Below are 13,683 nucleotides of genomic sequence, written 5' to 3' on the forward strand. Positions count from 1 at the left end.
ATCAAAAATACCTTTAAGAATCTTAGCATTTTTTTTTTAAATATTCAAGGTGTTTTTGCCTAAAAAATACCTTGAATAATTCCTCTAATTTTTATAATGGGATTATTGAATGTGTTTTTAGCTAGAAAATACTTTGAATAATCTCTTACAAAATATTGAATAAGGTTATTGAAGGTGTATTTGGCTAAAAATACCTTGAATAATTCATGGATTATTCAAGGCATTTTTGGCCAAAAACACTTTCTATAACCCATGAATTATTCATTTAGAGGGGATTATTGAAAGCGTTTTCTATCAAAACATCTTCAATAATCCTAGCATTTTTTTTGGAATATTCAAGGTATTTTTACCTAGAAAACACCTTGAATTTGAAGGTGTTTTTTGTTAAAATCGTCTTCAATAATCCTAGCATATTCTTTTTTAAAATTTTCAAGGTATTTTTACCTAGAAAACACCTTGAATAATCCCTTTCAATTTTTATAATGGGATTATTGAAGGCATTTTTAGCCAGAAAATACCTTGAATAATCCCTTACAAAATACTGAATGGGGTTATTGAAGGCATTTCTAGCTAAAAATACCTTGAATAATTTATGAATTATTGAAGGAATTTATCACCAAAAACACCTTCAATAACCCATGAATTATTCATTTAAAAGGGATTATTCAAGGCATTTATAACCAAAAATACCTTTAATAATCCCTTTTAATTTTTATCAAGAGATTATTGAAGGTATTTTTGCTCAAAAATACCTTGAATAATCTGTAACAAAATATTGAATGGGGATATTAAAGGCATTTATGGCAAAAAAATGCCTTCAATAATCCCTTTCAATTATTTAAAAAAGATTATTGAAGATGTTTTCTGTCAAAAATACCTTTAATAATTCGTAATTTTTTTTTGGATTATTTAAGGCATTTTTTCCTAGAAAATGGCTTGAATATTCCATTAAAAAAATTAAAGGCATTTTTTTTACTAAAACACCTTCACTGATCATTTTTTAAATTTATTCCCCTATCTTGAACTTTGAACTCCCAAACTACTATTATAGAGAATGATTAAAGCTACATTGTAACCAAACCAAAACTCCAAAACCCATTAGTTTGCATTTTAGTTTCTTCATCTCTCTCGTCATTGTTGACCTTCAACAATTCAACATCGCATACCTTTTTTTTATCGGTATGTCCTTATTTTATTTGTTTTTTGTATTATTTATGTTCTTCAATATAGGTTTTTTTTTTACCGTTCCTTACTATATATATTTTTATTCATTCCACCATTACCTTAGCCATCCAATCACCTTTCATTGCATGTATGGTGTTTCTGTGTAGTTTGATTTAAATATTATGGGTTTGCTTAATGGTATTGTGAAAATTGTGTGTATTTTTTTACTTATCATTTGTTTTACATGGAACTCGTATTTAATGTGGGAATCACAGTATGGCTTGTACTCATAAAATATTATTGGTTTGAGGATGTTTTACATATATTGGTGTAGTAGCTGTAGTATGATATTGGTTGTATTTTATTACATATTGTATGAAATTTAAGGAGACAGTTTAATGCATTTTGTATAATTATGATGAAAATCGTAGGTATTATGGAATTCGAAGAACATACTTCTCCTGCTATTGAACATGAAGAAGATACACCTGTAGTGAAAAAAAGAAAAGTAAAGGGACAAAATAAATAAATTAAAGTGATTGACATGAAAATTCACATCGAATTCAATCAAAGTGGGCAGCCTATGTTTGATGGAGCTGCCAAGTTGGCTAGTCATATTGGAGCAATCATCCTAGTAGCATTTGTATTACATACTATAATTGGCAACGAGTTCCTAATAATCTAAAGAATCATATATGAAAGTCGATTGTGGTATGTTTATTCAACTATTTCATAAAATTTGTTAAATAATCATTTAATTGAAATTCAATGTGTTCATACTAATTGTGTTAATTTTTTTAGGAATAGTTCGACGTCCCAATTGAGTGTAAAAAGCTTGTGTTGCAATAGGCTAGGAAAGCATTCAAAAACTTTAAAAGCAAATTGACAAACCAATATATTTTATCATATCTGATCATGGTGATGTGTTGGCTATTCCACTTTCATTATATACAGATGTTATCGATTATCAAGATTAGATGATTTTTGTTCGAAATCGGTTATCAAAAGATTTCTCGGTACGTATACCCACTACAAAAAATTGTTTATAAGATTTTATATAATATATTTGATATCTTATTATGCGATTTACATAATTTCTTTCTTTTCTAGAAAATCAAGGAACAACAAAAGAATATTTGGGCCAAACAAGTATATCACCAACAGACATCGAAAAAGTGTTATACAAATGTCAAGTATGAGCTTGTAAGTATTCACACACTTATTTTATACTCATAAATGAATATTTATGACCATTCGTTTAATAGATTCTGATTCTTATATGGTAGTAATTTATTAGGAATCAGCTAGCTTTGGCATTGAAGTTTTTAGATGGGATGTATGGAAACAAGGACATATGCGAAAGGATAGATCGTTGCAAATAAAGCAACTGAAGAAATAGCTAAAAAGATTGCATGTATAATTGCTCATTATATCACTTATGATTGGCTTTGTGCTTGTATGCATGATTCTATACTTGTATAGATTTGTTGTTATGGCCCATCTTATTATTATCTTTTAGGATGATTATGCTACTAAATTTAAATCCAGTGAACTAGCAACCCACTATCGTGAAGATCCCTTATCTTTAGCATTAGGAGCGATAGAAAGACATGATCAAGTTCGTGGGGTTGGTAAATTTGTGTTGCCATCAAAGTTCTTCAGTATTCAACCTAAAACCCCTCAAATGACAAATGCACAATATGAAGTCATTGAGCAACAACAGCAAAGACTTGATAACCAAGAGCAATGCCTAAATGAACACTAGCAATGACTCGTAGTTTTGGAAGCGATGTTGGTAGCAATGCAGCCTAGCATGCTTGTAGGCCAGTCGGATAGTATTATCTAGCTAGGACAAGCTTCGTTGCAAGTCAAGCAATAAACCCAACCTCCGGTAGTAGCCATGAAGTATGATTTTTTTTATTCACTTAATATTTATTTGTTTATTATATTTATTGATTTGGTTTTAATACTTATATTTCATTATATATAGTAACAAGATGTTGGAACTCAGAGTATGACCCTTGCTCAAGCTACCATTGATATGTTATTTAATTATTCACTTGATCATTTATCCAAAAGAAATTGCATTACTGTTGAGTCCGGGGATAGGTTATTTGATCATCCATTAGTTTCTTACATTGGTGGCGATGAGGTTAAGGAATTTTGTAACCTGGATGAAATATCAGCTGCTGATATTGTTACTTATATAAAGTCAGCTTATAAATTTAAATATGTAAAGTCAATATGTATTAATCTACATTACGATGTATTACTAACTAGTATTATTGATGGTTATCGTGTAGCTTCCTATATAGAGGATCAAGGTGAGACAAATGGCCTATAGATTCAGATTCATTGACCTGAATATCATAAGTGAGCAAAGTGGCATTGTCATTTTTCATGGTCATCACGTGACTTAATGCATACAAAAATGAGCTGATTATTATTTGCTCTCGTATAATGCTGCGTAAGTTATATTCATACAAATAATTATTCCAACCTTATCCGAATCTTAAATGATGCCTAATCTAAGTATATCATTCTTATTATTTTGTAGTCGTCATTGGCAGCTTATTATGATTGATACCAATTCCTTTACGCCATGCTTATTTAATTTTGCTCAACTAATTGTGATGCCTAACCCCAATATTCAAAATTTTATAAAAAGATATTACATATTATTATATTATCTTCTATTTTTTCATAATTACTTTTATTTTTGTATTAAGTAATTTCTTTCTTTTCAATTTAAGAGAATGTCTGCAGTTGATAAGAAAGAAAAAATAAATTGGGTATCATTATTGGTAAATGTAAAATTTATTCTTTTATGTTGAGTTTGTTTAGATAAATATTTCTTAAACCCACTAAATTTATTTTTCAGGTACTTTATTATCTAGGATATACTGAATGTAGATATTATGTCTTTTGTTTTATAAAAGAGATAGTTTTATATGATTTTATGACCACACCATTCAAGGTTAAAATTAATTTCATAAAATCATTATATCTTCCAAAAAAAAGCTAAATTATGTTCTTGTTTATTAACATTTACTTTTGATTTCTTTAAGTGGGAGAGTAAAGGAAGCTTCATAATAGATGAACTAGATGAAGTCTGTAAAGAGTGGTATGAGTATGTATTATCGTTTGCTAAACCTTGAGGTTGGAGATTGTTGGTTGGGTGTAAATATATGCATTTCATTTTTTATAATGTTTTTAACATGCTATGTTGAATGGATAATTTAAGTTTCTAAATTGGGGTATTAGTTTAATATTATTGTAGACACCCTATTTGGTCCGAGCCTAAGGCTATTGGGCCTAGTCCAATAAGGTTTGGGCTTAAGCCTATTGGGTCCGATTTAGGATCCAATTAGCTGGCCCAATTGGCTTTTATTTTTATTTTCATTTTTTTATTATTTTTCTATTTATTAATATTTTTTTATTTTTTTATCTATTAATATTTTTATTATTTATCTGCTTTTATTTTTTATTATTATTATTTATCTATTTCTTTTATTTATCTAATTATTTTTTGTTATCTATTAATATTTTTATCTTTTTCATTTTGATTAATTTTCGGTTAAAATTAGGATTACGATAAAAAAATTGGAATGAATTTGGCAGTGATTTGAAATTGACAGAGTTGGAATTGGATTCAAAGATTGAATCCAAATCTTAAAAGGAGTTGAGATTGATCAGAAACTCTTCTGATCAATTCCTATAAATAGGTCCATAAATCACACAAAAGAAAGGAGGAATCAAGAAGAAAAAAAGAAAACAAAGATGAAATATAAGCAAAAAATGTTTAGAGGCAGTATAGGATTTTTAGAAATTTTTTTTTCAAATTTTCAGAGTGCAGCAAAGTTTGTTGACAAAAACGCCTTCAATAATCTCTTCCAAATTTTTTCACAGAATTATTGTAGGCATTTTTGGCTAAAAGCACTTTTAATAATCCTTCCAAATTTTGTTGAAGTATGAGGGATTATTGAAGAGATCTTTGGTTAAAAAAGCCTTTAATAATCCCTTCAAAATTTTTTCAGGGGATTATTGAAAGCGTTTTTTTTGTCAAAAACACCTTCAATAACCCCTTTAAAATTTTTTCAGAGGATTATTGAAGGCATTTTTGACAAAAAATGCCTTTATAATCACTTTCAAATTTTATTAAAGGGATTATTGAAGGCATTTTTGTTTTTATATGGATTATTAAAGGTGATTTCGGATAAAAATGCCTTCAATAATCCCCCCTAAAATTTTTTATATGGATTATTAAATACATTTTTTACCAAAAATGCCTTCAATATTGTCTCTCCAAAATTTTTTGAATGGATTATTAAAGGCATTTTTAGCCAAAAACACATTCAATAATTCCATTCAATTTTTTGTAAGCCAATAGTTTTTTTATTTTAAACCTATAATGATGGTTACATTAATAACCATCAGTATATAACATATTTATACTAATGGATAGTCATATACCATCAAAAAAAGTTTATTTATATCGATGGTTAAATAAAGTGTTGGTATAAGTATGCTATATTCTAACGGTATTAAAAATTCATCATTCGAAGTTTCTTTTATGGACAGAATTTAATCATCAGTAAATAATTCATACAAAAAAATTTTGTATGAATTATTGAAGGCATTTTTTGGGTAAAAACACATTTAATAATCTCTTTTCAATTTTTTTAAATAGATTATTGAAGGAGTTTTAGATAAAAAAAAATGCCTTCAATAATCCTATTCAATTTTTTGTAAGCTAATAGTTTTTTTGTTTTAAGCCTATACTAATGGTTACGTTAATAATCGTAGTATATAACATATTTATACTGACGAATAGTCATATATCATTAGAAAAAGTTTATTTATATCGACGGTTAAATAAAGTATTGGCATAAGTATGCTATATTCTGACAACATTAAAAATTCATTAGTAAAAATTTTTTTTATTGATGAAATTTGACCTTTAGTATAACCAAGCATCAATATATGGAAAATATTTTGTAGTGAACCTAGAGCTAGCTATTTATAGAACAAGATTACACCCTAAACTAATGGCTGGTAGACTTGATCTTGATCTCTTAAAGTATTGTAGTTCGATCTTACTTGAATTCTGAAATTGAAGAGTCTTATTAGTTTAAATCTTTGTTGGATAAGCTTTTTGCTCTTTAAATGGATGTATGTAGATCAAATCTTGACTAGATTAGATGCTAACTTGTTTTCTCTTTATCTGATTTGGCTTCTTTTGTTTTGATTTGGATAAGTCTTAGCTAACTTAGCACTTAGAACATAAAAGTATCATGTAATTACCCTTTTGAACATAAAAGAAATCTTTTTTACAACTTTAAGTAGCTTTCTTGAATGCTTAATCTTTTCTTTTCTTGACTTTGAGCAACTTTAAAAATCTTGAATTTTTTAGCTTCTTGTTCTTTCTTAAACCCTTTCTTAATGAATTCTTAAAGAGTTGAATCTTTAAAATTGAAGATGTACTAAATCTTTTTTAAAATCAAGAGTTAAAAGTCTTCTAAAAAGCTTTTTTAAATTGGAATAGGACTTTGCTTTTCTTTGAAACTTCTCTGAGTGTTTTTCTATTTGAAGAATTTTTAAAGAAAAGAGAAATAAATTTTGATTTTTAACTCTTCCTTTACAGCCACCCCTATGTTAAATCCCTTATAATTCATGCTAATCATACTCTAAATAGGAATACCAAACCTGAGTATGAACAAGTAAAATCTAAATCAGGGTGGGATTTTGAAAACAATGTAAGAAAACCAACTGAAGGTAGGAAAACCAAGTCAAGATAAGAATTCCAAGTCAAACTAGGAATTCCTAAATCGAATAAGAATAAGGGTGAGAAAAAATTAAGAAACCAAAAATCAATTCAAAATTGTAATGTTTGGTTTGATTCAAATTAGTTTTTTTTTTTTCTTATTTGGTCTAAATTAAGTTTGAATATTAAATGTATAATTAAGTTCAGATAGGAATGTGAAAAATAAAAAAAAATTGAACCAAACCGAATTATATTTTTTATTAGTTTATTATATAATTTAAATTTTTATAAAATAAAATAATTATTTTATATATATATCTATTTAAATATATTAAAAATCCTATTAAAATAATACACAAAAAAAATTTAAAATTTTAAAAATCAATAAACCAAATCAATAGAATTTAGTTTAGATCGAATTAGTTTCAAAAGAAAACCAGTTCAAATTCTTCTAAAATTTTAAAAATTCATATACTATGCATTATCCAAAAAAATCAAACAAAATCTGATTCAATCTAAACCATTATCACCCATAGATAGGAAAACCAATGGTGGTTTGGATTTTTCCAAATTGGACAGATTTGCCAAGTCATCATGCCATATAAGCATCTAAGTCCTCTCTCTTAGCTAATGAGATTGGACTTGGTGTCATGCCATTAATAGTGGTTTATGCATTAGGCACTACATAGCATACCAAATATTTGCATTTAACTTGAAATTACACATTTATCACTTATAATGGCCAAACCCTTTTTTATGATTATCGAATTTTTTTGAATTTTTCACAAAGATTAACAATTTTTCACTCCAATAGGTACAGCTAAGCAAATTTTGCACAATTTCATCACTTCCACTCTAGGATTTTTCAAGAATTCCAAGAATCAATAATAACATGTCAAGAACCATCTAAGATTACTTCCAAGATATCAAGAACCTAGTAAGATTGATCAAGAATCTACAAGATTCTTCAACATTCACCAAGATTCAATATTTCCTTTAAGATTTCCTATGCAAAGGCAAATTAAACACACTAGAAGTAAAAAAATAACCTCATTTTACCTAGAACTATGCAAAATTAACTTGTTTAAGCATTGAAAATAACTCTATCTCATAGAGTTATTAGTTTACTTAACCAGTTTAGTTATTTGAAGCAAAGTTATTTTACATGCAATTAATTTCGGTTAAATTAAGATTTAATGTAATTACTTGCATTTAATTTAGGTTAAATTATGATTTAATTCAATTACATGTGTTCATTACGACTATTTTGCTATCAATAGATTTGGATAAACCTAGGGTGATAAATTTTAGTAGTTAACAATGATTATCACAATCATTATGGGACAATATCTTATTTATCATTGTGTTACTTGAATGATTCATATACTTGTAATAGTCATACACATTGCACATAATTTTACTTTCTAAGTTCCTTTACTTTATGATTTCTACTCTTTGTTTAAAATTTTGAATTTAAAACATTTTATTTTTAAATTTCCTTTTTAATTTTTTTAAAAATACTATTCACCATCTTCTAATAAAAACTATTTGAGACCTGTACTCAGAAATCTCAAGCCACTTTACAACCTTGAGAAAAGTTCTCTTAAAGCAATTTAGATTGTTTGGTATTACAAATCATTTTCAAAATAATGACAGATTGAAAAAAAATTTTCTCTAACACAAAAATGGTAAATGCAAATGCTTGAGAATAAATAAAAAAAGTGTTAGCTTTGGAGCTAATAAAACTAGAGTCTAAAATTAATGAATAGGAAAAAATTAAATTTAATATTTTAAAATTTTGATAAATTCTATTTTTTTTAATTTGAAATCTTTTTTAAAAAAATAAAAGAAATATTAATTTTTTAAAAAAATAAAAATTCAAAAAAAAAATTACTTTAATATTTTTAAAAAATGAATAAAATATTTAAATAATTCATAAATGTTGAATTTTTTAAATTAAAACATTATTTTTCTAAAAAATTCAAGAAATAGTATTTTTAAAAGATTAAAATATTAGAAAATTTTAATTAATGTTTTAAAATTTTTGAAAAGCTTAAAAAATCATTTTTTAATACTATTCAAGATTAAAATACTATTCAAGAAATACTATTTTTTAAAAGATTAAAATATTAGAAAATTTTAATTTAATGTTTTAAAAAATCCGAAAAGCCTAAAACATCAGTTTTTTCTTTTTCTATCATTTTTAATTTATCAATTTTTAAAAATTTTCAAGACTTTTAATATTAAGATGTTTTTCTAAAATGACAATGATTATGTCAACAAAGTCAATAAAGAATAATAGATCACATCAATAATTAAATCAACATTATCAAATTCAATTTGTACAAAGTCAAGATTGTTATAAATTATATTAGAGAGACTAAAATTTAAATTTTATATGAGTATAAGGATCATTTACATAATTTAGCAACTAATTTTATTCATCCATGTTCTTCATCACAGATTGAATGTCATGTCAGCAAGGTAAACATTTGCATCATAAAGTCAATGGCCATGTTAGCATTTTTAACGGTCAAAATTTCAAGATGTTAATAATTGGACTAAGATAATCAAATCAAAATAATATGAGAATTACATCTTTGTGAATTATAGTAGAGGGACTAAATTTCAAATTTCGTTAGAATACAAGGACCATTATAATAATTTAACCTTTTATATTCAAGTGGTTATAATTATTTGTCATATAATAATTTTTTCTATTCAAACAAGTTTATTCAATATATAAATAAATATTATTAATTTATAATATTTTGAAAAATTAATTCATAAGATTAATGAAAATATAAATTTGTTTACCAAATGAACCCAGATGATCAATCTTTGACTTTTAATACTTTTTGATCTATGAAGAAAATTCTTAGCAAACCCAATAATTTAGCCCACTTCAACACAACCAAATTACTAAGAGCTCATGAGTAGTTTTTTTTAAACACATAAAGAAGATATTTCTTTTTAATATGGAATACATCATATTTTAAACTATAAATAATTCTCCATTAGTTTAAAATGTTGATACTTAATATTTAACCTTTAACATAAAAAAAATTATGAATATAACAAAATATCTCTCGATTTAAATTTTCAACTACCGCTTAGCCTTAGAATTTCTACAAAATTAATAATGTCTACAAATTTAATTTCAACTTGTAATGTTACAATTGACAATATAACACATAATAGTTATTTAATTTTCTATATGATTTTTTATTATTGCTTTTAACATTATCTTAGCTATATACTTATATTTATTCGTAAACAATGACAAAAAAGTTCTATAATTTTCTTATTGAAATGGTATCACTTCAATATTTATAAGATAAAATTTCTTATTTATATCTCCATTGCTATATATATTTAATTATTAATTCCATTAAAAGTTTAATATCATCTTCTATTTACAAAATAATTCACATTAATATCTAAATATTTGAAACGGATTAACTAGTATTTAAGACACGTAATAATAATTTATTAATCCTCATTAAATTTTGTAATTAAATATTATTAAGTCAAAGTTGACTTCTCATTATCAGTGTTTAAAAAAAATTTAAACCACATCACAGTGGACGTAAATAGGTAACCAAATATTAAATATAAGTAATAAAATGACCGAGACATTTACTTGTAATAGAGCAACTAGACAGACGAAAGTAGCACCATTTTCTTAGTTTGAGGTGTAACTAGAACAAATTTAATACTCACTGATTCGTGGAGTTAACTTAAGTTACGAATATTCTATATTAATGAAATATTCATGTTTGGCTAAGAAAATAAAAAAGAAAATCTTAAAGTATCCATAATAATTATTTTTTTTGGAATATGTTGTGTATTCAAACAAATAACTTACAACAAATTTTGTCCCCAAGTCCTTAAAAAAGGATAGTTCCTAATTGAAGTACCCAATTGATCGTGAAAGAAAGAAAAAACCAAATGGTGAGGTTAAATTAACATTCGTAAGATTAAAATCAATGGCAAATATTATGTGTGTGATAAACATAATTGTTAAAATGGATTATCTCACATCTAATAAATTTTTAATTTTTTGTAATCTTATATTCATATTGGGCCCTTCTATTTACTACCAATTGGTTTTAAGTTGAATGCTTAATATGGTATTAGAGCCAAAACTTTCTTTTTGTTGCCCTTTTCCTAATTGTCATGTAGAAAGCTTCTTCCATCTTCGCTTACATATGATGGGCGCCTGTTGAAATGGGTTATCTTATATTTAATAAATTCTTAATTTCCTGTAGCTTATATTTAAGTTGGGTTTCTTTACTTATTGTCAATTAATTTTAACAGTAATTAGTATAGTAAGATTAAATATAGTGACAATAGAAAATAATTATTAAAGATATTAAATTGAAAGAACTTTAATAAGTAATTTTCTTATAATTTTCATTAATATTTTTAAAATATTAAAATTATATTCAATAAAAAATATTGGTAGATAGATTAAATTAATGATTAATATATTAAGTACCTAAAATTATTTTTATTTCAAAGTAATATGACATACAAAATGTTTAAGTTTAAGGTTATTTTAGGAAAAATATACTTCTAAGGGAAAAATTGAAACACAAAATAAATAATAAGAACATAAAAATAATATAAATAAAATAATATACTAAAGGAAAAATATTATCATCGATTGAATATTATAATACCAAAGGAATTTTATTCCTGACGAGGCTTATACTGATAAAATTTTTTACCAATAAATTTATCAGTAATGTTATTACAAATGGAAAATAAAATATTAACAATGAAAATTTTTGTCGCTAATACTGTATTTTTTAGTAGAGATATGAATCACATAATTTTGAATATAAAAACAAAATAAACAATAAAAAATCAATACTATATGTAGTTTGGTATTTCAGTACAGTGTGATTGACCTAATTCCAAATAAAGAGTGAGTTAAAGTTAATATTCCTTTTGTCTTATTATTTATTTTTTAAAGATTTTTTTTAAAGATGCCATAAAATAAAGTTTTTGTTTTCATTTTTGAACACTTAACATTGTTTCTTGTACTTTAAATTTATTTTACAAATATTTTTTTACCCTGTTATAGTAAAAATATGATACATTAATATTATTTATAAAATTTAAATTTATTATATTATTTATACAAATGGAAAATGAAATATTACCAATGAAAATTTTTATCGATAGTACTATATTTTTTTGTATTGATCTTAATCACATAATTTTAAATATAAGGGCAAAATAAATAATAAAAAATCAATAGTAAATGTAGTTTGGTATTTCAATACAGTTCGATTGAACCAAAAATAGCCTAATTGCTAATAGAGGTTAGGTTAAAGTTAATATTCCTTTTGTCTTATTTTTTAAAGATTTGTTAAAGATGTCATAAAATAAAGTTTTTGTTTACATTTTTGAACACCTAACATTTTTCTTATATTAAAATTTTTTTCAAATATTTTTACTTTGTTATAATAAAAAATATGATAAATTAATATTATTTATAAAAATTTTAAATTTATTATTTTATATATACAAAAGTCAGAGTTTTCTTAATATGAACGAAAAAAAAAAAGAAAAAGAAAATGAGAAATAGAGAATAATTTCTTAAGTAATAACTGTCCATTGTAATTATAAAAAATAAGCTTACATCAAGTCAAATTTTAATCCAATTGATTTATATAATCACTTTCAAGAGATAATATTAAAAAAATCTATAATAAACTCTTCTTTTTAATTTTAGGCCTAAACTTCTTTAAAAAAGAAAAACTAAAGATATGGACCTTTATATTATAAATAGAGGAAAATTTGTAGAGGAAGATGCGTCAAAAGCGATAGAAATTGAGAAAATTGCCCGAATGGTGCACCAATATTGTCTCAGTTTTTTGGCTATCCTTCTTAGCTTTTCATTTCATTTATGGCGATAAGGGAAGAAACCCAAAAAACCATACCAAAGCTGCCACCTGGACCACCAAAATTGCCTCTCATTGGAAACTTGCATCTCTTTATTGGCACTCTTCCCCATCACTGCCTAAGAGACTTGGCCCAGATACTCGGTCCTGTGATGCACCTCCAGCTCGGCGAGATGCCCACCGTTGTAATTTCTTCGCTGGAAGCTGCACAACAAGTCATGCAAACCCATGACTTGAACTTTGCTAGTAGGCCATATTCGCTGGCAACAAGTCTCTTGACGTACAATTCAAGTGACATTATCTTTGCCCAATACGGGACCATTGGAGACAGCTGAGAAAAATCTGCACGCTGGAACTGATGAGCATGAGGCGCGTGCAATCATTTAGGGCTATTAGGAAGGATGAGGTTGTGGATCTCATTAGGCATATTTGGTCCAGAGCAGGTCGCCAGTTAATCTTAGAAAGAGGTTGTGGTCTTTAACTTGTGGCATCATTTCAAGGGCTGCATTTGGAGTAAAATACAAAGACCAAGATGATTTTACATTACTTGTCTAGGAAATCATAGATTTCGTGGGTGGTTTTAGCTATGCTAACGTATTCCTATCCCTGAAACTGCTTCATGTTATAAGTGGAGCAACCTCCAAATTCAATAAGCTTCACCAAAAACTCGACGAGATTCTTCAAAACATCATCGAAGAACATAGAGCAAGAAAAACGACAACGGAGGAAGCAAATGATCTAGTTCATGTTCTTTTAAATCTTCAGGATCATGGGAACCTTGGGATTCCACTAATAGACTCCACCATTGAGGCAGTTATTTTAGTTAAGAGTATTGATTTT

At 26.1% G+C, this 13,683-nt stretch overlaps 1 pseudogene; it reads left to right on the forward strand.

Annotated features, from left to right (window-relative positions):
• Window positions 1-12,848: 12,848 nt before the first annotated feature.
• LOC111276384 (salviol synthase pseudogene) lies at window positions 12,849-13,178 on the forward strand (annotated as a pseudogene).
• Window positions 13,179-13,683: the final 505 nt, after the last annotated feature.

Source organism: Durio zibethinus, chromosome 25, assembly GCF_047325235.1.
Source record: "Durio zibethinus cultivar Kanyao isolate XHJ-2024 chromosome 25, ASM4732523v1, whole genome shotgun sequence".
In the NCBI taxonomy this organism is placed as follows: Eukaryota; Viridiplantae; Streptophyta; class Magnoliopsida; order Malvales; family Malvaceae; genus Durio; species Durio zibethinus.